The sequence below is a fragment of the Ambystoma mexicanum genome, chromosome 1p, assembly GCF_040938575.1.
Source record: "Ambystoma mexicanum isolate Mex_15411 chromosome 1p, UKY_AmexF1_1, whole genome shotgun sequence".
NCBI lineage: Eukaryota > Metazoa > Chordata > Amphibia > Caudata > Ambystomatidae > Ambystoma > Ambystoma mexicanum.
In genome coordinates, this window is record NC_090921.1 from 209,241,648 (window position 1) to 209,267,729 (window position 26,082).

The window sequence follows — 26,082 nt, forward strand, 5'->3', positions numbered from 1 at the left end:
GCCGGACGACTCAACGCCCTTGCTGGGCCGCAGTTCTTCACAAACTCTTTGCGGTCCCGACCTATCATCAGCGAGGTGCCATGCACGCCTCTTCCTCACAGGACGTCCATGATCGACCATCGACGAACACCACCAGGACCGGAGCTGCCACCTCACCGCCGCTGTTCACCCTTTCTTCGTAGGATCTCGATGATCCGTGGCTCCTGCTTTACAGGGCACTGCTCAAGAAGGATCCGTCAACGACCCGTCATCGAACTCTGCTATTCCAGGTGCATTGGGGTGGTAGAAGTATTGTAGAAGGAAATAAGACTTATTGAACAATATATGGACTGGGCTTGTAGCATATCTTTATCTTACAGGTTGCCCAGGTGGGGAGGGGGGATCTCCACACAGAACTGCGTCTAGTGGTAGGGGCCAATAATCTGCCAATTGTTCTAACCAACTGCTTTACTCCTATGCCTATTGTTGGTTACCTTTATTAATTGATGTGTGTGACATTTCACCAGAGTACAGTTGATGCAATTTAATAAACTCTGATAATAATTGTGGTACCACTGAACTACCTTAAACCATAATTATATAAAGACTGTTTTCACTAATACAGTGTGCGGACATTCCTTTGTGGGTGCTTGGGGACTACACTGTACTTAATAACCAGCCTGTATCACCTCCTGAGAGGCTAGGTCGGATTGCTCATCCATTGCTACTAGCAATAGAGAATCTTGGCTGAGATCCTCTGTGCCTCTCCTCTACCAGATAGAGAGCAGGAGTACAGACACCCTCTCCAGTCTTTACAGTGACTACAAAGACTTTTTTGGCTGGATGCATTTTAACACTATTGGAGAGTGCGGTTGAGGGTTGCGGTGTACACTTAAGGGGGGGGGAATCATTAGAGTGCTCGGAAGTCTACGTTTTTTGACTGGGGTATCTTATCTCCAGAGGCTTTCGTGAAGATGAAGCTGTTGGTTTGGTTACTGTGGAAACTTTTTTTTTTTTTTTTTTATTCGGAATGATTTAGGCTTAAAGTTCTTACATCTGGGCTGTAGATGAGATTGCACAAGGGAATGCCCTTGACAATTTTGAACTTTTCCTTGGGGCGGTTAAGATTCCACGCTTTTTTTTTCTTTTTCAAGTGAGGCGGTCAGAGTGGTGTCTCAAAATGTGCAATACTGGGGATCATTTGCATCTGGACTTGGACATTCTTGAATTGGTGGTGAATGTTCAAATAGAAGCAGCATCATGGATTGCACTCCAGTTGCCCCAACGGGGCTGTTGTTCAGTATCACTGGTTTACAGCACTTTAGTTTTTACTGAAAGTAAATTGGTTAAAATATCATTACTGTGTAGTGTGTGCTTTTAGATGTGTGCAAGGATACACAGTGCTTTGATCTTTTTCCTGCCGATACATAGCGTTCATCTAATCGCGTTTTTAGACGACAGCGTCAAGCTGCCCATGATTAGATGACCACACCGGTCACTTCATTCATAACATTACCACTGACACCACCTGCCCATCCCAGTACCATGTTTATACTTGATGATCAGGGTTGCCAGTTTGGGCCATTTACTGCACATTTGGGATATATAAAACCCTGGAGAGTGGGATATTGGGCACGTACGGTTTTGAAGAGTTTTTAGGCTACTGGTGACCTCATCTCCAACTGGTTTATGACTCCTCTCTAAAATTACCACATGAACCATTTAAGCAATGGTCTTGGTAGTTGTTTTTTCGGAGGAGGCAGGGCATAAGGGGAGCACTTCTTCCGAGTGAAAAGATACTGATCTTTATGAAGCTGGAGGGGAACTGATCTTTATGAAGCTGGAATGTGCGCTCTTGGCTCATTCATTCCTGGGTCTGCTTTATTATCCGGGGATGATTATAGAGGAACGGGTGGGCTACTGCACGTAAGATCTGCACATACAATTTCCATGGGCTTGTTTTAGGAATACCTTGGAGCTACCTTTTTTGTTAACGAACTATGTTGCGTGTTCACCTTGGCTTCACAGAAAAGACTTTCTTGAAGGTTTAACTGTGACAACATGAAGTTTGGAACAGAATATGTTTTAGACAAAAATACTATTAGCAGTTGATACGACCACAGCATGTATTTAAAAGTATCTGCAGAGCAGAAAAACCACCAGCACAGCGTTAACAGTTTGTGTTAACAGTTTACTCCTGGAATACTGCCACTGGTTTTCCAGAAATGGCACTTGCTGTATTTTTTTGTATTCACTTCAAATCCCATATTGATGATGGCAACAGATAATATATAGTGGTGGTTCATTTTTTATCAGGGCACAAAAGGGTCCATTCTGACTCATGCATTACTTGTGAACGTGGAGTCTCAGAGATGCTCACTTTCTCACTCCTTTCCAACGTCCCCAAATAAACAGTTTGTCACAGCACTCCAGAGAAGTTGACGTCCCTTCAGTACAGTAATGCAAGTTTAAAAGCATTCTCCGGATATTTTACAGTGCTGACATATTGTGGGTGCTCCTTTCATTGAAGCTTTACAGCTTTTACATTCCCTATGTGAATTCGTTTCCAGTATCATGAAGGTTTTCACTGGAACAATGTATTGTTCATTTGTAATGCACCTTTACACACCAGTTTCAATGCGCAACCATGAAAGGAGGGGAGGCAAGGGAAAAACAGACATCTTCAAGCGGTGGTGCATTCAGATTGTGCGAGTGCGCAGACACGTATGTGCGAAGGGGGGGTTAACAAGTGCTGAGAGATGCCACTCTCATGGGTCACTGACCAAGTGCAGTAACAATGAGGTAAGTGCAAGCCAGGAGGCAAGTGCGAGAGACTGGCAAAGGTGCCAGGGACCTGCGAGACTCGAGGTACACCAGGCGGCCAGTCAGCAGGCTGTGCAGAAAAGGAGGGAGAGAGGGATAGAGCGGAGAAAGAGGTTAGCAGGGTAGAGGGAGAGAGAAGGAAGAGTAGAAGAGGAATGTCTTAATGGCATCTATTTTGGGTGCAAGAGCAGGAATGTGCTCCTATGTACTGTTGGTGATCTGATGTCTATTTTTTGCCATCCGTCACCCTAATGAACCAAATGTTAATTGCATGACTTTTTACCCCACTTGTCCCAAAAATTGTGATATAAAATATGCATTTTATCCCATTATTACTCTACATATTATATTGTAAGAGTTCCGCACTACGCTCCGCCTTTTTCTTCGTACATAAATTCAGGGTCAGGTTACTGCATCACTATCACTATTGAAAAATTGAACTACCATTGATCCTGAATCATTTAGAACGCTGGTGCCCTCAGGCATAACTCCCCCACCTCTGCCTCTCTGTCACCATAAGCTCCCTCCACTACTGTGTTGGTAGGAAAAGAGCGCTCATGGAGTACATCCTAGGAAATGGCTGCTGGTAGAAGGGGCGGCTGAAGTGCACGACTCACTACTTTCCGCAGAAATTCAAACGGTAGCCGTGATCTTCCAGACTTTAAGGTACTGCATGTGCTGGCATTCACGTATCCTCAAAGGCTCAAACTATCTGCAGTGGCATGGTAAACAATGAGCGGTCACGTGATGCAACCTGGCTGTGGGATTTGCACTGCCATTCCTAATCCATCAATAGATGCATATTCAATTAACCACTAATCCCATGAAATGTATGAACATATCAGTCTTCACACTACCATGCAGTCTTAAACTATTATCCTTTCCTGTTAAAAATCTTGTATTCAACTCTTCAGCACCATATCTATCGATATAGATATTGGTATTTTATTTATATTGCGCTCGTACACAGGCGTTTCAGAGCATGACAAGGCAAGGGAGGGTAACAAGGGACAACAACAAACTCACTAGGCCCAGTGACATTGGGAACGTGCAAGTGCATGGGAGAGGGGAAAAGTGGAAAGTGCAGAGCAAAGGAATAGATACATAATAAATAAACAAATAGCAATCCACAAACCGTGGTAGTGCAGCTGGAAGGTGGCAAGCACTAGGTTTGAGGCAACAGACCGGGTGAGTGCAGAAAGAAAATCAAAGGTTGGGAGGGAGGGGCTCTGTATGGCTACAGATACAGGCACCAGTGCAAGGGTTTGCCAGGAGGCAGTGCGGGTGGGTGGCAAGATGAGCGGGTACCTGGGCCTGAAACTCAGAAGGTTGGCCAGGTGCACGGAGCCAAGAGAGAGCAGATCAGCAGGGGTTGAGGAGGGCCGAAGGCAGCTGGCCGAAGGCAGATCTAAATCTATCCTTAATTAGTCCCATAGTCCTCGTCTCCCATTCATCCACCTTTCCTTTGCCCCCTGTGCAACCTGTCCTGCTTTCCCCTTGGCATATCCCTCTCTGTCCAAGTATGTGCGTGCATGAATACAGAAAATATTTTCCACAAATGACAACAAAAACTATTGACTTTGACAGGGCTTGTTTTTTTTAAAATGACACATGCCAACGTGGAAACAGGTGGTGAGGGCCTTGGCAATACCAGTGTAAGCGAGGGCTTGAAGGTGCTCTATAAACACCACCAGTTAAACCAGTTTTGGGATGCCATGCTCTAGACAACATAGGGCAATAGTCCCTTTGGCAAGTCCTGGAAACGTATTCTCATACAATTCCATGGAAAGGGGGTGCAGGGTGGTAGTACCAGTGTCAGTATTATCAGCAGTGTGTGCCGGGTCTGTAAAAGTGCCGGCACTTGTTTTCCAGACAAGCACACTTATGAGCCCCAATGTTTCTGTGTAGTAACCAAACTTGATTTTGAAGGGTTACTATGTTTAAGACTGTGTTTCAGTTGTAAAGGTGGACATTCAAGTTACATTTCATTGGCCTACTTAATGAGCTTTTATTTACAAAAAAGGTAGTTAACACTGGTAAATTTACATACATATAAAAACATTAAATAAAAACATAGAGCCTTAATCATTTCACAGAAATGAGACGGGGCTAATGCCAACACCACCAAGATGCAACAATATGCTGCCCCTTCCTTTTCAGTTTGGTTTGCAACAATAGAAATGTATACATTTTCAGTCCATTTGGCACAGATTCAGTGAGCATGTTAGATCAAGCAGATTTAAAAGAAACCTGCAGAAGCCCCGGAACAGACCTGGCCAAAAATAACATTTTACAATTAAATTTCTCCAGCAGGATTTCAGAAAACAAGCGTTCAGCAGCAGTGACTTTTCCTGGTTGTAGGTTTCCAAGTTCACTGCTGTTACCCCAGATCAAGCATAAAAGCAGAAATGTAGAAATTGAAACGGGCAACATAGGGAGGCCACTCGTATGGTCTCTTCGGTGAACAGGGAGGCATTGGGTATGGCCACTCAAGTCTGTCTCGTATCCAGCTCAATAATAAAATGCAGCTTAGATGAGTAGAGGCCAACTGCTGCATTTATCGTTGAGTCTTAGTTCTAAATGATGTAGCAAGTCATCAAGGCCAAATCTCTCATGTCTTCATGCCCAATAGCTAGAAAAACAAAGAAGAAAGATTTTAGTAAATAGCAGCAAACTTGCCGTTCTGCATATCACTAAGGATTAAGGGGAGAACATTCAAAAACTGTGTGCTCACCATTATAGTCTAAATTTCTTTAAGTGTTCTAATGTTCCTTTTGGCACATTCACAGAGTATTATCACATGGCTACGTCTGTATGGCTCCAGTGAGCTTAGTACGGCCCGATGGAGGATTTGTGGGGGACCATTTCCACATGGATGGTTGGGGCACTGCTCGCTTACAGCGGAAAACATTGAGAAACCAGTGGGGTGCATACATTAGAACGCAAAGAAATACAGAGTTAATTGCAACTGATTACCACTATACAGCCAGCAGGGAGCACAAACACCACATGCCCAATGAAAAGCTACACATCATTTGTCTACGTGTGGCTTACGTGGAGGATCCTGTGCTAAACGGCGAGGTGATCAGCCTGGTTCTATGTGATTTGAGCAGAATTATAATTGATTTCCCCCTTTTTTTTAGAGCGTCCCCCTTGCCCGAAGCTCCCATTACCCCATGTTTAAAACCCCACCCAACCCCTCCACCAGATTTAACCCCTTACCTCACATCCACATTTTTTTTTAAATTTGTTTTTTTAAACATAACACAAAAAAACCTATATTTTGGATTCATTAAAAATCACTGGATACGCTGCAAAGCACACATTTAAAGCTCCAAAGCTAAATAGAGAAAGGCGTGGCGTGTTATAAGCTGCTGAGTGACATCATGGGGACAGTTGCTTGGCCACTCCCCTCGCTATACCTGCTCCTTCATTGGAACAAGTTGAATGGTCTCGACACTGCGGGGGGGGGGGGGGGTTGCTCGGCGAATCAAAAAGGTTGGTCCCGATAGCTATTCATGTCAAACTAACCATGCTCTTCTAGGCTACGCGTAGAATATACTGTGATCTTTTCCAAACCCTGCATTATGAAAATGGCAACATCTTGGAGAGTGGGAAAAACTTGTTGATGAATTCTATAAAATGTTTGATCTTTAAACTATTATTTTCTGTCATAGGTGGACACTTTCAAAGGCAGTATTAACTACCCAGCACAGTATTGCACAGAAAATAATGCTGTTCCCCCAACATGGCCACTCACCTAAGTTAGCAAAACAGAACCTTTCCTAAGTAATTATGAAATAAATATTGAACTCAACAAAACAAAGTGCTCGCACTACCGATGCCAGATGCATAAGAAGGTATTTCTTGTTTTGTCTTTGCTCCTCTGTAGACGCCAGTTGCCTTACCTCTGTGATGGGTTGTCCGAGCACGCGTCCTGTCATCTCTCCCGTGGAGCAGCTTCTTCAACGCTTTCCACGCCTTCCATTTCCCGGAAGGTTGTGATCCTGCGAGTGTGTCCGCAAGGCCGGGCGACTCGTAATCTTCACTTTCCTCAGTAGGGGGATCTGGGCCAACCCTCTCCCACATGACCAGGTCTAGAGGCAAGGACGTCTCGAGGCATTGGGATCGGCTGGCGTCCAGCGACGTCGGCGACCGGCAGAAAGGGCACGTGACCTGCCACCCTGGTTTCTGTTGTTTCTGGCACGTGACCAGCATCCCACGCAAACAGCGTGTGCAGAGCGCGTGGCCGCAGGGCAGGCGCCGCGCTGCGTGACCGCTTCGGTCGTAGCGTGAGAAGCAGATAGCGCAGTCTGAATCTCCAGCCAAATCGGCCATTTTGCGTCCCGTTGCCTGAAAAGTGCAGTGTTTGTGTGCGAGTGCTGACTGCGGCCCTGCCCGGTTTATAAGTCCTTCAAGCAGAGGATCCGCCTACTAGCACGCCCACCTGGTCATATCCCGAATTTCCTGCAGCCAATTACACACCCGCCGTTCGTGGGCTGGATTGGAACGTGGAAAGCCCACAGGTCTCTGCCAGTAAAATTCATGTGTTATGAGTGAGGTTGCTTGATTGCAAACATATGACAGAGCGAGATTAAATCGAAAATGATAACCCGTACCAGCAAAAGAAAGAAACTAGTCCAGCGCTTGTGGCATCAGCATTTTAAACGTGCGCTCCTGGGAATGCTGCTTAATAATATCCAACATTTGAGACCTCTCAAGAGGGGTTATAGCAGTCGAAAGCGGCGGGGTTTAATTTGTCCACTAGCTGGTATTTGAAAAAGGAAGTGACCCAATGTATAAAATACCAAAAGCAAGAGATTAACGTTGTTTTATAGCTCTTTGCTATCGGCCAAAATAAAATAATGTAATTTCTTCGAAGGACACTTGAGACGTGGAGGCGCATCACAACAGTTTGTGATGCATGTGCACCATGTAGCGCCATTCGCGCCCAGCTTTACCCAGTATCCACTTTTATGCTAACATAAGTGGCATATGCATTTTAATAGCAGACATACCAACCGTCTGGATTTACACAGGAGACTCAAAACATGTTGCTATTTTTTACTTTCTCCCTCCTAATGAACCTTAACCACAATGCAATTCAGAAACAAAATCTCCCTCCCAGGTGATTTAAAATGTTAGCATGTCTGTAGTAGATACATACAGTGCTGGTGATTGGGCCGGCTCTCGCCGGATCCGAGATCTGGCACCAGATCTGGAGCCGGATCTCGGGATCCGGCCAGAGTCGGCGCTTGGAAAAAATAAATAAAAAATCACACGCGATCAAACTGTAACTTCCTCTAAACGTTGCTTATGCCAACAGAAATCACCCTGTTTGAATAGTACCCAGGGGGAGTTTTTTTTATAAAATTGGATGCAAATTGTGCATTTTAAACAATATTTACTCAGCAACACTGTTCAAAACTATTATCCACATAGTGAAGTAACTCATTACCTCCACGTCCACTCTTCCTCGTCCCAGTACTTACTTCATGAGGCACCCGCCTCCGACACAGGACCTTCTTCTATTTCTTTAAATCCCTATAACTCCTCCCCCACATCCATGTCACTCAGTTTAAATTTTTCCTGCCTCCGGCAGGTTGGACTTTTTCTTCCCGGTGCGGGGCACTGGGGAGCACCGATTGCTGGCCCCCTGGGGGGGGCTGTGTGGCGGGGCCCTCGGCTCCCTCAGGTGCGGCACTGCTCCTGGGCCCCCTGCGGGGCTTGGGGTCACAGTTGAGCTGGATTGCCTCGCTCGGTTCTTTGCTGGGCTCCGGACCGCAGCGTGAGCATTGTGTCCCGGGTCCTGCACGGCCCGGGGGAAGGTAAGGAGAGGGGAGGACTGGGCTTGATGTTTTTCCCCTCTCCTCCTGTTTTGGCCATCTTGATTCGACTTGGCAGTATGGGCTAGCCTTCCCTTTTGTTGTGAGGCCTCTCTGCTTCTTGTCGTGGGGTGACAGTGGCAGAGAGTCTTTGGGAGTGCGGGGGCTCTGTTCTGTCGCAGGCATGTCACATACCACCCGCTCCTCAGACACACACAGCACAGGATGCACCGGATGTTAGCTGCATTATCTGGGGGAAGGTAAGGAGAGGGGAGGACTGTGCTTGATATTTTTCCCCTCTCCTGCTGGTGTGGCCATCTTGACTCCTTCAACATGCCGTTTTCCTCGTGCTTTGTGTGCACATCTTTATTGGAAATGATGGCAAGCACTTGGCAGTATGGGCTAAGCCTTCCCTTTTGTTGTGAGGCCTCTCTGCTTCTTGTCGTGGGGTGACTGTGACAGAGTATTTGAAAGTGTGGGGGCTCTGTTCTGTCGCAGGCATGCCACATACCACCCGCTCCTCAGAGACACACGGCCCAGGATGCACCGGATGTCAGCTGCATTCTCTGGGGGAAGGTAAGGAGAGGGGAGGACTGTGCTTGATGTTTTCCCCTCTCTTGCTGGTATGGCCATCTTGACTCCTTTGAAAGGCCGTTACCTCGTGCTCTGTGTACACATCTTTATTGGAAATGATGGCAAGCACTTGGCAGTATGGGCTAGCCTTCCTTTTTTGCTGTGAGGACTCTCTGCTTCTTGTCGTGGGGTGACTGTGACAGAGTATTTGAAAGTGCGGGGCTCTGTTCTGTCACAGACATGTCACATACCACCCGCTCCTCAGACACACACAGCCCAGTATGCACCGGATGTTGGCTGCATTCCTTGCGTGCTGCCTGTGAATACGGCGAAGATTTTGGACACATCTGCAAGCGGCCGGAAGGGTACCGGCCTGGCATAGTCTACACTTCGGGTTCGAGTCTCAGCGGTGCTGACACGGTCCTTCATCCTTCCTAGACCGATGCATTGGAACGATTTAGAGCATGGGGCTACCAGCTACTGGATACAGGGCTCAAGCCACCTCTCAGTCATGTGGTGTGTTAGTGGTGTGTTTGGGTCTGTGCTAGCTATGGACGCAGACTCCTTGTCCTGTCCTCTTCCTCTAAACTGCGCAAGGGAAAGTCAAAGGAGTTGATTTGCTTTTCCCTTGTCCGGCATGGGATTATGGAAAATGATCATGGAAGTAACGGCCATGCAGGGGGTTCCCAGTGTCTCTTCTTTTAGGCCCTAGGTCCTCCGGTGCTGACGTGTTGCTTTCACGCCTCCTCTCAGACTTGTGGGAAGTGATAGGGCACATGGTGGCACATGTCTGTGCTTAGAGGGGTTCTCAGAGCCCCTGGTGCCGGTGGAGGGGGATGTCACTTCAGTGGGTTTTTCCAGTATAGGCATACCTCAGGTAGGGGGTTGCCTTTGATGTCGGCTATCCGGGATGGATTGCTTTGCCCCGCTTTGTGACAGTACCCTGCCCTTTTGACGCCAGCCTGGTGGCTCCTCTGTCGGCTGAGGGGGCCATAGTCTGCTGGACATCTGGGCTGTCCAGTATCTTCCTTTTGATAGGTCAAATCTTTTTGTGGGCTGACAAGCATGCTGTTATATTGTGGCGCAGGCCTGTTTCAAAGTCCTGTGATTTCCCTCTGGTGCAAGTGCAGTGACTGGCGGTTTTCCCTGGCTCCTCGTCTCTATCTTCTCGGAGGTGTATGGGACCGGTGGGGTTCGGCTTCCTGGGTAATGGGATCCTTCTGGAGGGGGTATCAGTTGCCGTTCCTGTCTCCTCCTGTCCAGGTTTGCATGGCTAGGACTTTGGTACCCAGCTCACGGTCCAAGTGGTTGGCCATGGGATCCGTTCTCTCCGAACGGTTGTTGTGGGTTACCGTCTTGCCCGTTCCTCTCCCTGTTCAGGGTCAAGTTTTCTACTTGCGGGTGTTCCTGGTCCCAATGCCTTCTAGGATGTGTCACCTGCTTATGGGTCTCAAGACCCTGCACTGCTTGTCCGGACGTCTGGGGAGAGCGTACTCTGGATGTTGTGCAGGGGGGGCGCTTGCTGGCTGTTCTGGGCTGGGTTCTCAGAAGGCAGTATGTCTCGACTCACCTGTTGCTGAAGTTACGGGGCACGTGGCGTCTTGCATGTTTTCCAGTTCCTTGAGCCTGTCTTCGGTTACGTCTCCTGGTGTCTTATACTCTCTCCCACTGGCTCCCGACATCTCGGCTTTCGTAGTTTTGTTTTCAGTGTCCCCAGCGCTGCGAGTGTCCCTGCTATGGTGGCGGGGGGTTTCAGGTCTACAGGCTGAGGTGTGCTTGGTCCTTCCTCCTGTGACCTCTCCTACTACCAACACCAGCAGAAAGGGTATACATTGGGGGTCCTCTCAGCTCAAGGGTTGTGAGATCTGGGGAGAGCCGGTGATCATCCAATTGGCAAGAGTTGTGCCATTGTGCAAGCTCTGGTGTACTTCGAGGAGTTGCTGGACGGTCGGCGGTTTTTGGTCCGATCGGACAATACGACGGCCTTGGCATATGTGAACTGCAAAAGGGGTTCCGGCTGTTCCTTGAATGCTCTGGCAGCGCTGATAGGCACCTGGGAGGAATCTCATCTGGTGTATCTGCTGGCCTCACGGATCAGAAGGGTGGACAATGTTCAAGCGGATCTTCTCAGACGCCGGTTTTCACTCCTCTGCAGAACTGGTCCTGTTGGCCCAGGTCTTTGCGGTGACCTGTGTCAGATTAGGGTCTTTGGTTCTAGACCTGTTTGCATCCCCGGCCTCAGCAGAAGTTCCCCTCTTCTGCTCTCGGTTTCAGGTTGAGGGGATTGGGGGATGGACGCCCTCTCTGTACAGTGGCCTTGGGGTTTTCCTTTATGCCTTTCCGCCTATTCCCCTTCTGCCCCGGGTGGTTTGGCGCATCTGAGTGTCCAGGGTGACTGTGTTTTTGTTAGCTCTGTTCTGGTGCCGCCGGAGTTGGCTCCCCTCTCTGTTGGAGCTTCGTTCCTAGGAACCTTGGCTGGTTCCGAGGTGGCCGTGTCCCCTTCAAGGGGATCTGCGGTTAGAATTCCACCGGATGCAATGGGCGGTGTGGCTATTGCTCAGTCTAGGTTGATATCTCAGGGGTTCTCAGATCCTGTAGTTGAGTCCAAATGGATGCTCTTAGACCCTCCACTCTGAAGGTGTTAGGCAGACATTGGGGCCATTTCCGAGACTGGTATGGGCAGTCTGGGATCCCTCCCCTGCGTTCTGGCCTCTGCTATCCTTCGGTTCCTCCAGGAGGGGTTTTGACAGGGGCCTGGCAGTTTTTCCAGGCTTCGCTCTCAGCGGGCCTCCATGAAATTCCTTTTGGGGGACTCTGACGGTCACTTGGATGCGGAGGTATTGGTGGGGAAGTTGATCCAGGGTTTTTCTTCTTCCCTTCCTTGTGCTGATAAAGGGCTTTCCTTTTGGGATCTCCCTCTTGTATTACGGTTCCTTCATGGGCCTCCTTTTGAGCCCATTTCCGAGATTGATATCAAACATCTTACACTGAAATCTGCTTTTCTTATTGCCCTCACTTCTGCCCGTAGGCTTGGGGAGATTGGGGCTCTCTTATGTCACGCTCCTTTCCTGAGGGTGCTGCCAGACTCGGTGGTGCCGGGGTGTGGTCCGAAGTTTCTCCCTTCAGTTGTCTCTCGGGTTTCACACCTCTCAGGGTCTGGTTCTCCCTGACTTCTTTCATGATCCAAGAACGCCTGAGGAGGTGGCTCAGCTTAACATTGATGTCCGGCGGGACGCGTTGGAGTATTTGGCTTGGTTTGCCTTTTCCACCAATCTGATAGTCTTCTGATTGCTTGTGGTCTGGCTGGGGCTGGGCATAACGCATCTGTGGTTTCCATTTTCCGGTGGTTCCGGGTTGTGATCTCTAGGGCCTATGTGGCTTCTGGCCTGCCTGTGCCTGCGCACAATCAGGGGCGGTCTACCAGGGGTTTCGCGGCTTCCTGGCCCGATGTAAGGAGGGTTTTTCTCTGCAAGAGATTTGTATGGCTGCCGCCTTGGTTGGTCTAGGCATTTTCATCAACCGCTATGGGTTGAGTTTCTCCCACTCGGGGGTTGGTTCCTTCGTGGTTGGAGTTTTTGTCTGTGGGGATGTGAATTAAGAGTTATTGTGGGTGTGTTTTGCTGCACTGTTTTTGGCTCTGTCTCATTGGGACCTTTTCCCCGTTGATGCTTTGGTATACCTCATGAAGTAAGTACTGGGACGAGGAAGAGTGGACGTGGAGGTAATGCTCTGATTACTTACCGGTAATCTTCATTACTCCTAGTCCTACTCTTCCTCGTCACAGTACTGACGACCCTCCTCACCCTCCCTGCGGGGAAGGTCCCATGCTCCGGCTTGGTAATATGAAACTGAGTGACATGGATGTGGGGGAGGAGTTATAGGGATTTAAAGAAATAGAAGAAGGTCCTGTGTCGGAGGCGGGTGCCTCATGAAGTAAGTACTGTGACGAGGAAGAGTAGGACTAGGAGTAATGAAGATTACCGGTAAGTAATCAGAGCATCACCAGTGCCATGGAAGTGGTTTGAAGTTGAATTGATATATAGTTTGGACAAGAAGCAGCTTGAACTGTTATTTTGGAATTTTTTTTTGATGGAGGTCAACTGCCAGCTCTGCCCCCTAAACCCCGCCTCCTCAGGCAATGCACCCCCCAAACTCCACCCGCACCCTGGCCCTTGTGGGATCCCCCAACAATTCTTTTCCATTTCCACCACTAGATACATAACACAAAAAATAAACTTGTACGATTGCTATACATACCAGGTACTGGCCTGTTAGATTCCTTTTGAGGGCCTGGCCAATAATTTCTGAGGCCCTGTTTGGCAAAAGACAGGCATATCCCCTAATTTCTGTACGTATTGACATCATCACAAGTTACGTCACAGGAAATTACATCATAAGGAGTGTGAACAGTCATTGATACTCAAGAGCCTCATTGGCAGTGTCATTAAAAGAAGTTTCCATGTGTGCCAAGAGCCAACTAGAATTGTGTTCTGCAATATATGAATTGTCACTATTATATATGTAGAAACTATATTGTCTAGAAAAGCATGAAAGAATTTTTTAATTAGCAAAAGCTGCAAAAGTACCAGGATGTGTGCCCAGTCTGGGACTAAGGCACTTCAACACATATTTTCTCAGCTATAGAGCACATACGTATTTGTTATGGCTTGTGTTTTAAGAGTTTAAGTAAGAATTTGTTATAAAGCAATACCTTTGCATATGTCAAACAACGACGTCAAACAGGTGACTATATCACATAGTATCTATTGTCATGTGTCTAAGTCTTGGATGTATGTTTGTAAAACCCAGACGATCACCTATTCTTCCATTTACAATAGTGTGAAAGTAAACCTGCATTCATACTTTTTGCTTACCATATGGATGTTAAGTTCAATTAATCATCAAATGGAGGTAAGGGCCATCTGAGTACAAATTCCCAAAACAGCAATGTTTAAAATGCAAAGCCCTTGTCTGGAAGTGACACTGTTTAGTAGATCTGACTTTCCTCTGAATCCATTTTCTAGAGCTTCTACAATTTCAAAACATCCCGGTGAATCCCTATTACAGATGAAAATCGGTAACATCCATACGAAGACATTTCATCTGGTGTGTGTATCTCATTTATTTTTTAAACCTGAGGCTGAGGCAATGACAGAGTTGGTTGTAGATGCTGTACACAGCAGAACGCTCAGGAATTTTGATTTCCAAATTTCAGTAGGTCTGTTAAGAGCCTGTTCAGTCCGTCATTCCAAACAAAATACAGTAAACATTATTAGCGTTCAAAACAAGTTATATAAATAGGCAGTTGTATCTAATTACCCAAAATTATTCTAGAAAAAAGAACATTAAAAGGCAACCCATGAACAATATTCTTAACAGTTCCATTTCTGTCAATTGGATCACAGTGGCTATGGGTTTCATGTAGAGTAATATTAATTAAAGCAATATGTAAAAATACGAGAACAAATTAAACCAAGTTTCATTGTAGGCAGTCAGGTAGCAGTAAAACAGGCGGAATATATATATTCCTGGTGGTAATCTAAAGAAATACAACCAGCTGAAAATACTGTAACACTACATGGCGGACTGTCACCCTGAATATCTTGTCAATCTTTACCTGAATTCCACATAAAATGTTTAAAATGGCCACTGGAAAAAAGTTGTCCTGGGGACATTCGATGGGGTGAGAAAGTGGCCATTTCTGATTCCCACTCTTTCACCACCTTTCCCATGTAACATATAAAAGGGACAGGATCAATTCTTTTGTTTATTCAAAAAATGTACATTAGTCTCAGGAGGATCGGGAGCATAGCTCAGGGGCATGAGTCTCGGAAGGATAGCTCAGGGGCAACATGCTCGCCTTGGAAGCAAGACAACATGAAGCAACACAGGTTCGATCTCCTGGTCCTCGCTTAGAAACCTCAGTGTATTAAGCGCGTTATAAATAACCTATCATATCAGTAGGATGAACCATTTCTGTGCACTAACCATTTTCATCATTAAAATGAGGGTGGAATCGAATAGAAAAAAATATATATAGTATATGGCATTTCTGGAATACCAGCATTATTATACCAATTTCAATGCCTTTACAATTCGGGCAGTGGGAAAGCTGCAATTGTGCAGATATTTGTAAATCTCTCTAGTGGTAGTGGTAATTGCCAACAGCAGTATTCTGAGGGAGCAGGAGCAAGTGGATCTAGGTCATCTGGCCTAAGCCACGCCCACCTGGTGCCTTCCTGGTTGTCGCTCTTTTTCCCTACATAAGGAGCCCTCCAGCCTCTTTTCCTTTACAGATGGAGAGCAGGTGCAAGTGGATTCAGGTCACCTGGCCTAAGCCCCGCCCACCTGGTGCCTTCCAGGTTGCCGCTCTTTTTCCCCACTTAGCAAGCCCCACCCACCTGGTGCCTTCATGGTTGCTGCTCTTTTTCCCTTCTTAAGGAGCCATCCAACCACTTTTCCTTTGCAGATGAGGAGCAGGTGCAAGTGGATCTAGGTCACCTGGCCTAAACCCTGCCCACTTGGTGGCTTCCAGGTTTCCGCTCTTTTTCCCCACTTAGCAAGCCCCACCCACCTAGTGCCTTCCTGGTTGCTGCTCTTTTTCCCTACATAAGGAGCCCTCCAGGCTCTTACTTTGCAGATGGGAACAGGTGCAAGTGGATCTAGGTCACCTGACCTAAGCCCAGCCCACCTGGTGCCTTCCAGGTTGCAGCTCTTTTTACCCACTTAGCAAGTCCTGCCCACCTGTTGCCTTCCTGGTTGCCGCTCTTTTTCCCTACTGAAGGAGCCCTCCAGCCTCTTTTCCTTTACAGATGGGGAGCAGGTGCAAGTGGATCTAGGTCACCTGGCCTAAGCCCTGCCCACCTACTGCTTTCCAGGTTGCTGCTCTGTTTCCCCACTGGGCAAAACCCTGCCCACCTGGTGCGTGCTCTTTTTCCCTACTTAAGGCGCCCTCCAGCCTCTTTTCCTTGGCAGATGTGGAGCAGGTGCAAGGGGATGTAGGTCACCTTGCCTTAGCCCCGCCCACCTGGTGCCTTTCAGGCTGCCGCTCTTGTTCCCCACTTAGCAAGCCCCGCCCACCTGGTACCTTCATGTTTGCAGCTCTTTTTGCCTACTCAAAGAGCCCTCCAGCATCTTTTTCTTTGCAGATGGGAAGCAGGTGCAAGAAGATCTGGGTCACCTGGCCTAAGCCCTGCCCACCTGGTGACTTCCAGGTTGCAGCTCTTTTTCCCCACTTAGTAAGCCCTGTCCACTTGGTGCCTTCATGGTTGTCGCTCCTTTTCCCTACTTAAGGAGCCCTCCAGCCTCTTTTCCTTTGCAGATGGGGAGCAGTTGCAAGTGGATCTGCATCACCTGGCCTAAGCCCTGCCCACCTGGTGCCTTCCAGTTTGCAGCTCTTTTTCACCACTTAGCAAGCCCCACCCACCTGGTACCTTCATGTTTGCAGCTCTTTTTCCTTACTTAAGGTGCCCTCCAGCCTCTTTTCATTTGCTGATGGGGAGCAGATGCAAGTGGATTTAGGTCACCTGGCCTATGCCCTGCCACCTGGAACCTTCCAGGTTGCCGCTCTTTTGCCCTACTACGCAAGCCCCGCCCACCTGGTGCCCGCTCTTTTTCCCTACTTAAGGAGACCTCCAGCCTCTTTTCATTTGCAGATGGGGAGCAGGTGCAAATGGATCCAGGTCACCTGGCCTAAGCCCCGTCCACCTGGTGCCTTCCAGGTTGCCGCTCTTTTTCCCCACTTAGCATGCCGGCTCGCCCACCTGGTGCCAGATGGGGAACAGGTGCATCTGGATCTAGGTCACCAGGCCTAAACCCCGCCCACCTGGTGCCTTCCTGGTTGCCTCTCTTTTTCCCTACTTAAGGAGCCCTTCATCCTCTTTTCCTTTGCTGATGGGGAGCAGGTGCAAGTGGATCTAGGTCACCTGGCCTAAGCTCCACCCACCTGGTGCCTTCCCGTTTGCTGCTCTTATTCCCCACTTAGCAAGCCCTAGCCACTTGGTGCCTTCCTCGTTGCTGCTCCTTTTCCCTACTTAAGGAGTCCTCCAGCCTCTTTTATTTTGCAGATGGGGAGCAGGTGCAAGTGGATCTAGGTCACCTGGCCTAAGCCCACCCATCCGGTGCTTTCCAGTTGCTGCTCTTTTACCCCACATAGCAAGCCCTGCCCACCTGGTGCCTTCCTGGTTGCTGCTCTTTTTCCTACTTAAGGAGCCCTCTAGCATATTTTCCTTTCCAGATGGGGAGCAGGTGCATGTGGATCTAGCTCACGAGGCCTAAACCCCACCCACCTGGTGCCTTCCAGGTTGACATTTTTTTTCCCCACTTAGCAAGCCCCGCCCACCTGGTGCCTTCATAGTGGTTGCTCTTTTTCCCTACTTAAGGAGCCCTCCAGCCTCTTGTCCTTTGCAGATGGGGAGCAGGTGCAAGTGGATCTACTTCACCTGGCCTAAACCCCACCCACCTGGTTCCTTCCAGGTTGCTGCTCTTTTTCCCTACTTAGCAAGCTCTGCCCACCTGGTGCCTTCCTGGTTGCCAACTTTTTCCGTACTTAAGGAGCCCTCTAGCCTCTTTTCCTTTACAGATGGGGAGCAGGTGCAAGTGGATCTAGGTCACCTGGCCTAAGCCCCGCCCACCTGAACCTTCCAGTTTGCCGCTCTTTTTCCTCACATAGCAAACCCCGCCCACCTGGTACCTTCATGGTTGCAGCTCTTTTTCCCTACTTAAAGAGCCCTCCAACCTCTCTTCTTTTGCAGATGGGGAGCAGGTGCAAGTGGTTCTAGGTCCCCCGGCCTAAGCCCAGCCCACCTGGCGCTTTTCAGGTTGCCGCTCTTGTTCCCCACTTAGCAGGCCCCCCCACCTTGTACATTCATGGTTGCAGCTCTTTTTCCCTACTTAAGGAGCCCTCCAGCCTCTTTTCCTTTGCAGGTGGGGGCAATTGCAAGTGTATCTAGGTCACCTGACCTAAACCCTGCTCGCCTGGTGCCTTCCAGGTTGCCACTCTTTTTCCCCACTTAGCAAGCCGCACACACCTGGTGCCTTCCTGGTTGCTGCTCTTTTTCCCTACATAAACACAAGGAGCCCTCCAGCCTCTTTTCTTTTGCAGATGGGGAGCAGGTGCAAGTGGATCTAGGTCACCTGGCCTAAGCCCCCCCTACCTAGTGCTTTCCAGGTTGCCGCTCTTTTTCCCCACTTAGCAAGCCCCGCCCACCTGGTGCCTTCCTGGTTGTTTCTCTTTTTCCCTACGTAAGGAGCCCTCTAGCATCTTTTCCTTTCCAGATGGGGAACAGGTGCATCTGGATCTAGGTCACCAGGCCTAAACCCCGCCCACCTGGTGCCTTCCAGGTTGCCGCTTTTTTTCCCCACTTAGCAAGCCCCGCCCACCTGGTGCCTTCATGGTGGCAGCTCTTTTTCACTACTTAAGGAGTCCTCCAGTGTCTTTTCCTTTGCAGTTGGGGGGCAGGAGCAAGTGAATCTTGGTCACCTGGCCTAAGCCCCATCCACCTGGTACCTTCCAGGTTGCCGCTCTTTTTCCCCACATAGCAAACCCCGCCCACCTAGTACCTTTATGTTTGCAGCTCTTTTTCCCTGCTTAAAGAGCTCTCCAGCCTCTTTTCCTTTGCAGATGGGGAGCAATTGCAAGTGAATCTAGGTCACCTGACCTAAACCCTACCCGCCTGGTGCCTTCCAGGTTGCCGCTCTTTTTCCCCACTTAGCAAGCCGCACGCACCTGGTGCCTTCCTGGTTGCTGCTCTTTTTCCCTACATAAACATAAGGAGCCCTCCAGCCTCTTTTACTTTGCAGATGGGGAGCAGGTGCAAGTGGCTCTAGGTCACCTGGCCTAAGCCCAGCCCACCTGGTGCCTTCCTGGTTGCTTCTCTTTTTCCCTACTATAGGAGCCCTCCAGCCTCTTTTCCTTTGCAGATGGGGAGCAGGTGCAAGTGGATCTAGGTCACCTGGCCTAAGCCCCGCCCACCTGGTGCTTTCCAGGTTGCCGCTCTTTTTTCCCACTTAGCAAGCCCCGCCCACCTGGTGCCTTCCTGGTTGCTTCTCTTTTTCCCTACTTCAGGAGCCTTCTACCATCTTTTCCTTTCCAGATGGGGAACAGGTGCATGTAGAACTAGGTCACCAGGCCTAAACCCCGCCCACCTGGTGCCTTCAAGGTTGCCGCTTTTTTTCGTCACTGGGCAAACCCCCGCCCACCTGGTGCCTTCATGGTTGCCTCTTTTTTTCCTTTCTTAAGGAGCCATCCAACCACTTTTATTTTGCATATGGGGAGCAGGTGTAAGTGGATCTAGGTCACCTGGCCTAAGCTCTGCCCACCTAGTGCCTCCCTGGTTGTCGCTCTTTTTCCCTACTGAAGGAGCCCTCTAGCCTCTTTTCCTTTACAGATGGGGAGCAGGTGCAAGTGGATCTAGGTCACCTGGCCTAAGCCCTGCCCACCTGGTGCCTTACAGGTTGTTGCTCTTTTTCCCCACTTAGCAAGCCCCACCCACCTGGTGCTTTCCTGGTTGCCGCTCTTTTTCCCTACGTAAGCAGCCCTCCAGCCTCTTTTCCTTTGGAGATGGGGAGCAGGTGTAAGTGGATCTAGGTCACCTGGCCTAAGCCCAGCCCACCTGGCGCCTTCCAGGTTGTTGCTTTTTTTACCCACTTAGCAAGCCCTGCCCACCTGGTGCCTTCCTGGTTGCCGATATTTTTCCCTACTTAAGGAGCCCCCAGCCTCTTTTCCTTTGCAGATGGGGAGCAGGTGCAAGTGGAACTGGGTTACCTGGCCTAAGCCCCGCCCACCTCTTGCCTTTCAGTTTGCTGCTCTTTTTCACCACTTAGCAAGCCCCGCCCACCCTGTGCCCACACTTTTTCCCTACTTAAGGTGCCCTCCAGCCTCTTTTCCTTTGCAGATGGGGAGCAAGTTCAAGTGGATCTAGGTCACCTGGCCTAAGCCCTGCACACCTGGTGCCTTCCAGGTTTCCGCTCTTTTTCCCCACTTAGCAAGCCACGCCCACCTGGTGTCTTCATTGTTGCCGCTCTTTTCCCTACATAAGGAGCCCTCCAGTCTCTTTTCCTTGGCAGGTGAGGAGCAGGTGCAAGGGGATGTAGGTCACCTGGCCTTAGCCCCACCCACCTGGTGCCTTTCAGGCTGCCGCTCTTGTTCCCCACTTAGCAAGCCCCGCCCACCTGGTACCTTCATGTTTGCAGCTCTTTTTCCCTACTTAAAGAGCCCTCCAGCATCTTTTTCTTTGCAGATGGGAAGCAGGTGCAAGAAGATCTAGGTCACCTGGCCTAAGCCCTGCCCACTTGGTGCCTTCCAGGTTGCTGCTCTTTTTCCCCACTGGGTAAAGCCCCGCCCACCTGGTGCCTTCATAGTTGCTGCTCTTTTTCCCTACTTAAGGAGCCATCCAACCACCTTTCCTTTGCAGATGGGGAGCAGGTGCAAGTGGATCTAGGTCACCTGGCCTAATCCCTGCCCACTTGGTGCCTTCCAGGTTGCCGCTCTTTTTCCCCACTTGGCGAGCCCCACCCACCTGGTGCCTTCCTGGTTGCAACTCTTTTCCCCTACTTAAAGAGCCCTCCAGACTCTTTTCTTTTGCAAATGGGGAGCAGGTGCAAGTGGATCTAGGTCACCTGGCCTAAGCCCAGCCCACCTGGTGCCTTCCAGGTTGCTGCTCTTTTTCCCCACTTAGCAAGCCCTGCCCACCTGGTGCCTTCCTGGTTGCAACTCTTTTGCCCTACTTAAAGAGCCCTCCAGACTCTTTTCCTTTGCAGATGAGGAACAGGTGCAAGTGGATTTAGGTCACCTGGCCTATGCCCTGCCACGCGGTGCCTTCCAGGTTGCCGCTCTTTAGCTCTAATAAGCAAGCCCCGCACACCTGGTGTCCGCTCTTTTTCCCTACTTAAGGAGATCTCCAGCCTCTTTTCCTTTGCAGATGGGGAGAAGGTGCAAGTGGATCTAGGTCACCTTGCCTAAGCCCCGCCCACCTGGTGCCTTCATGTTTGCAGCTCTTTTTCCCTACTTAAGGAGCGCTCCAGCCTCTTTTCCTTTGCAGATGGGGAGCAGGTGCAAGTGGATCTGGGTCACCTGGCCTAAGCCCCACCCACCTTGTGCCTTCCTGGTTGCTGCTCTTTTTCCCCACTGGGTAAAGCCCTGCCCACCGGTGCCCGCTCTCTTTCCCTACTTAAGGAGCCCTCCATCCTCTTTTTCTTTGCAGATGGGGAGCAGGTGCAAGTGGATCTAGGTCACCTGGCCTAAGCCCCGCCCACCTGACGCCTTCCAGGTTGCCGCTTTTTTGCCCTACTAAGCAAGCCTTTCTGACCCGGTGCCTGCTCTTTTTCCCACTTAAGGCGCCCTCCAGCCTCTTTTCCTTTGGAGATGGGGAGCATGTGCAAGTGGATCTAGGTCACCTGACCTAAACCCGCCCACCTGGTGCCTTCCAGGTTGCAGTTCTTTTTCCCCACTTAGCAAGCCCCGCCCACCGGGTGCCTTCCTGGTTGCCGATCTTTTTCCGTACTTAAGGAGCCCTCCAGCCTCTTTTCCTTTGCAGATGGGGAGCAGGTGCAAGTGGATCTAGGTCACATGGCCTAAGCCCAGCCCACCTGGTGCCTTCCAGGTTGCCGCTCTTTTTCCCCACTTAGCATGCCCACCCACCTGGTGCCTTCCTGGTTGCCTCTCTTTTCCCTACTTAAGAAGTCCTCCAGCCTCTTTTCTTTTGCAGATGGGGAGCAGGTGCAAGTGGATCTAAGTCACCTGGCCTAAGCCTTGCCCACCTGGTGCCTTTATGGTTGCCACTCTTCTTCCCTTCTTAAGGAGCCATCCAACCTCTTTTACTTTGCAGATGAGGAGCAGGTGCAAGTGGATCTAGGTCATCTGGCCTAAGATCCGCCCACCTGGTGCCTCCCTGGTTGTCGCTCTTTTTCCCTACTTAAGGAGCCCTCCAGCCTCTTTTCCTTTACAGATGGGGAGCAGGTGCAAGTGGATCTAGGTCACCTGGCCTAAGCCCCGCCATCCTGGTGGCTTCATGGTTGCCGCTCTTTTTCCCTACTTAGCAAGCCCCACCCACCTGGTGCCATCCTGGTTGCCACTCTTTTTCCCAACATAAGGAACCCTCCAGCCTCTTTTCCTTTGCAGATGGGGGAGCAGGTGCAAGTGGATCTAGGTCACCTGGCCTAAGCCCCACCCACCTGGTGTCTTCCCATTTGCTGCTCTTTTTACCCACTTAGCAAGCCCTGCCCACTTGGTGCCTTCCTCGTTCCTGCTCTTTTTCCCTGCTTAAGAAGCCCTCCAGCCTCTTTTCATTTGCAGAAGGGGAGCAGGTACAAGTGGATCTAGGTCACCTGGCCTAAACCCTGCCCACCTGGTGCCTTCCAGGTTGCTGCTCTTTTTCCCCACGGGACAGAGCCCTGCCCACTTGGTGCCTTCATGGTTGCCGCTCTTTTTCCCTTCTTAAGGAGCCATCCAACCACTTTTACTTTGCAGATGGGGAGCAGGTGCAAGTGGATCTAGGTCACCTGGCCTAAGATCCACCCACCTGGTGCTGTAACGCTCACCTGAAAACTCTGCGGGAACCTTCTGGAACTCCAACTGACTTCTACCTTCCTGGGAACTAGACACTGAATTTCTGTGGAGAAAATAACAGTTTTCCCTTCCTTAGTTTTCTCGCGTAAAACTGAAAGTCAAAACTGGTAATATGGGGCCAGCAAATATCTCACCTTGGTATTTAATTTGTTGAGCTCTCCATCCTGTTCTATACAGGGGCGCAAGTCCTGAATAATGGGATACTGGATAATAGTTTCTTTTGAAAGGGACTAAAATGGCACTAAACAAAATTACAGAAACCCTATGCTACTTGGACCTAAAGGGGGCATAAGCTGAGGTGTGATGCAAGTGTAGAATGACAGAAAAAACTACCTCACTACCTACGGGACGGTAATGGAAAAACACCTTATTACAGAGCGTAATATGAACCTTAGTGTGACCAAAATTATCTGACTAGAAATTCAGCTTCCAAGACAAAACTCCACAGGAAAGGGCGCGAGCCCGCTACAAACAACGTAATATCCTGAAAATGCGTGAGGAATCCAAATAACATTTATACACTATTTCAATGTATCAGATAAGGCAACACAAACGGAGCAATTGCATTTGCACTTAATAGGTGTACTTGCGTGAGAGAAAACTGCTACGAACTGAGAGATGAGGAGACCGCTATGACAGGACTGAGCCGGGGACGGCAGTAACTGGAAGAACACAGGAAGGGAGCTGATAACTAATTAAAGTTACTCAAGGAATGAATGAAATAAACTGTGGACAAGGTCTATTGAGCGGTGACAGGGAACGGAGGTACGCGGCGAGCGTTCAGTCTGAACTCAGACAAACGACGCGAAGCGCGAGCCTCCTGAGGGGCGGAGCTTAAATAGCTGGCACATGAAAACAACTAGACCCGTTAACTAACTGACCCAGAGGCACCACCTAGCGACCATTAAAGAAACTCAACGAACCTGTGGTCATGACAGTACCCCTCCTCAAGGACTCTCCTCCCGGCTTATTGGGGTGATTCTGATGAAACCTTTTTAACAATCTAGTGGCATGTATGTTTTCTTTAGGTTCCCAGGATCTATCTAAGGGACCGTAACCCTTCCAGTCAATCAGATAAAAAACCTTGTGCCTGACCATCTTGGAGTCTAAAATATCCTTCACTTCATATTCAGATTGATTGTCTTCAAACTCAATGGGAGCAGGAGCTGGTTCTAAACGAGTATCTGGCGTTACTGGTTTCAGTAAAGACACATGAAAAACTGGATGAATTCGCATCTTCTGAGGAAGGGTCAATTTCATTGCCACTGGGTTGATGATGGCTTCTATGGAGAACGGACCCAAAAATCGAGGAAGAAATTTCTTTGAACCTTTCAACATCAAATTTCTGGAGGATAGCCACACGGAGTCTCCAACTTGAAACCTAGGAGCTGCACTTCGATGGCGGTCAGCAAACTTCTTCTGACTTTCTTTGGCTGCGGACAAGCTAGCTTGAGCCCTAGTGTGGGCCGTAGAGATGAATTCATGGAGAGTTTTCACAGCAGGCATCTCTAAAGGTTCTGGAGGGTCAAAGGCTGAAGTTCGAGGATGTCTGCCATGTAATGTATAGAATGGAGTAAGCCCAGTAGAGGAATGAGTTGAATTGTTGTAAGCATATTCTGCCACCCACAATATATCCAACCAAGAGTCTTCTGTTTGGTGAAGCATGCATCGTAAATACTGTTCTAAGGTCTGGTTGGTGCGCTCCGTCTGACCATCGGTTTGGGGATGATGGCTGGTGGATAGTCGAACATCAATCTTGGCCAGAGCACAACATTGCCTCCAAAATTTAGAAACAAATTGACTACCTCGGTCTGAGATTACAATGGAGGGAAAACCATGCGTCTTAACAATATTCTCCAGAAATATCTTGGCCAATCCAGAAGCTGTCGGAAGTCCTTGGACTGCGATAAAATGTGCCATCTTGGAGAATAAGTCAACCACCACTAGAATGGTGTCAAAACCCCTACATGGAGGAAGATCGGTAATAAAATCCATTGACACGGTATGCCAAGGACTCGGTGGTACATCCAAAGGTTGAAGAAGACCGGCCGGTCTTTTCTTAGTATTCTTATTTTGTGCACAGGTTCCACAGGTTTGAATAAATTGAATGACATCTTTGCGCCATGTAGGCCACCAGTAGTGTCTCTTGATTTTTTCCAAGGACTTGGCGACCCCTGGATGTCCCTCAATCAAGGAGCTATGGTAGTTAGCAATCACTTGTCTTCTCAATTCTTCAGTAGGTAGGTACAAGCGATTTTGATAATGCGGGATATCCTCCTGCAGGGTGAATTGATCGCCTCGATTTGTCCAGGTAAGCAGCTCTTCAGGAACCACATTCCTCTTGACTTCCTTCAGCAGTTCTTCATAAAAAGGGTCTGGAGTGTTTAGCAATCCTAAAACCCTGTCTCCAGCAATGATGTTGTTTGGAACTTGGGGAACAAAGGTCTCATCTTCATTGCCAATCCGGGACAAGGCGTCGGCCTTCCCATTTCGAACTCCTGGCCGAAAAGTGATGACGAAGTCGTACTCTGCGAAGAATAAAGCCCATCGCAGTTGTCTAGCCGATTGGGCCTTGACTGAGCGGAGATACTGCAAGTTTCGGTGGTCAGTAAGGATGGTGACTGTGTGTTGGGCACCTAGCAAATAATGTCTCCATTCCTTTAAGGCGCACTTGATTGCCAACAGTTCCCTGTCTGTAATGGTATAATTTCGTTCTGCAGTTGAACATTTTTTCGACCAAAACGCCACTGGATGCAAAACTTGAGTCTGTGGATCTCGTTGCGACAAAACGGCCCCCATGGCAGCACTCGAGGCATCTGTCTCTACAATAAAAGGTAAGTCAGGACGTGGATGTCTCAAAATAGGAGCCTCAGTAAACTTGGACTTGAGAGTCTGAAAAGCAATGGTGGCCTCTGGGGTCCAGGCAAACTTCTGGTTCTTTTTAAGCAAAGACGTGATTGGATGAACTAACTGCGAGAAATTTTCCACAAATCTTCTATAGAAATTTGCAAAGCCTAAAAAACTTTGGACTCCTTTCACCGAAGTTGGAACTGGCCATGAAAGAATTGCCTCTACCTTCCGAACATCCATTTTCACTCCTTGAGAGGACAGCACATACCCTAGAAACTCTACTTCAGGAACATGAAATGAACACTTTTCCATCTTCACAAAAAGGGAGTGCTCTCGCAATTTTTTCAAAACTGCTGAAACGTGATTCGCATGTTCCGAGGGGGTTGCTGAAAAGATCAAGATATCGTCAATATATACTACTGCGCAGACATCAAGCAAATCTTTCAAAACGTCATTCATAAAGCA

At 48.9% G+C, this 26,082-nt stretch overlaps 1 long non-coding RNA gene across 1 annotated transcript; it reads right to left on the bottom strand.

Annotated features, from left to right (window-relative positions):
• Positions 1-4,785: 4,785 nt before the first annotated feature.
• LOC138567840 (uncharacterized) lies at positions 4,786-7,183 on the bottom strand. The gene is made up of 2 exons (XR_011302282.1): positions 6,711-7,183; positions 4,786-5,434 (listed from the first exon to the last, which is right to left on the bottom strand). It is a non-coding gene; the product is annotated as an uncharacterized lncRNA (long non-coding RNA).
• Between the last annotated feature and the right edge of the window lie 18,899 nt (positions 7,184-26,082).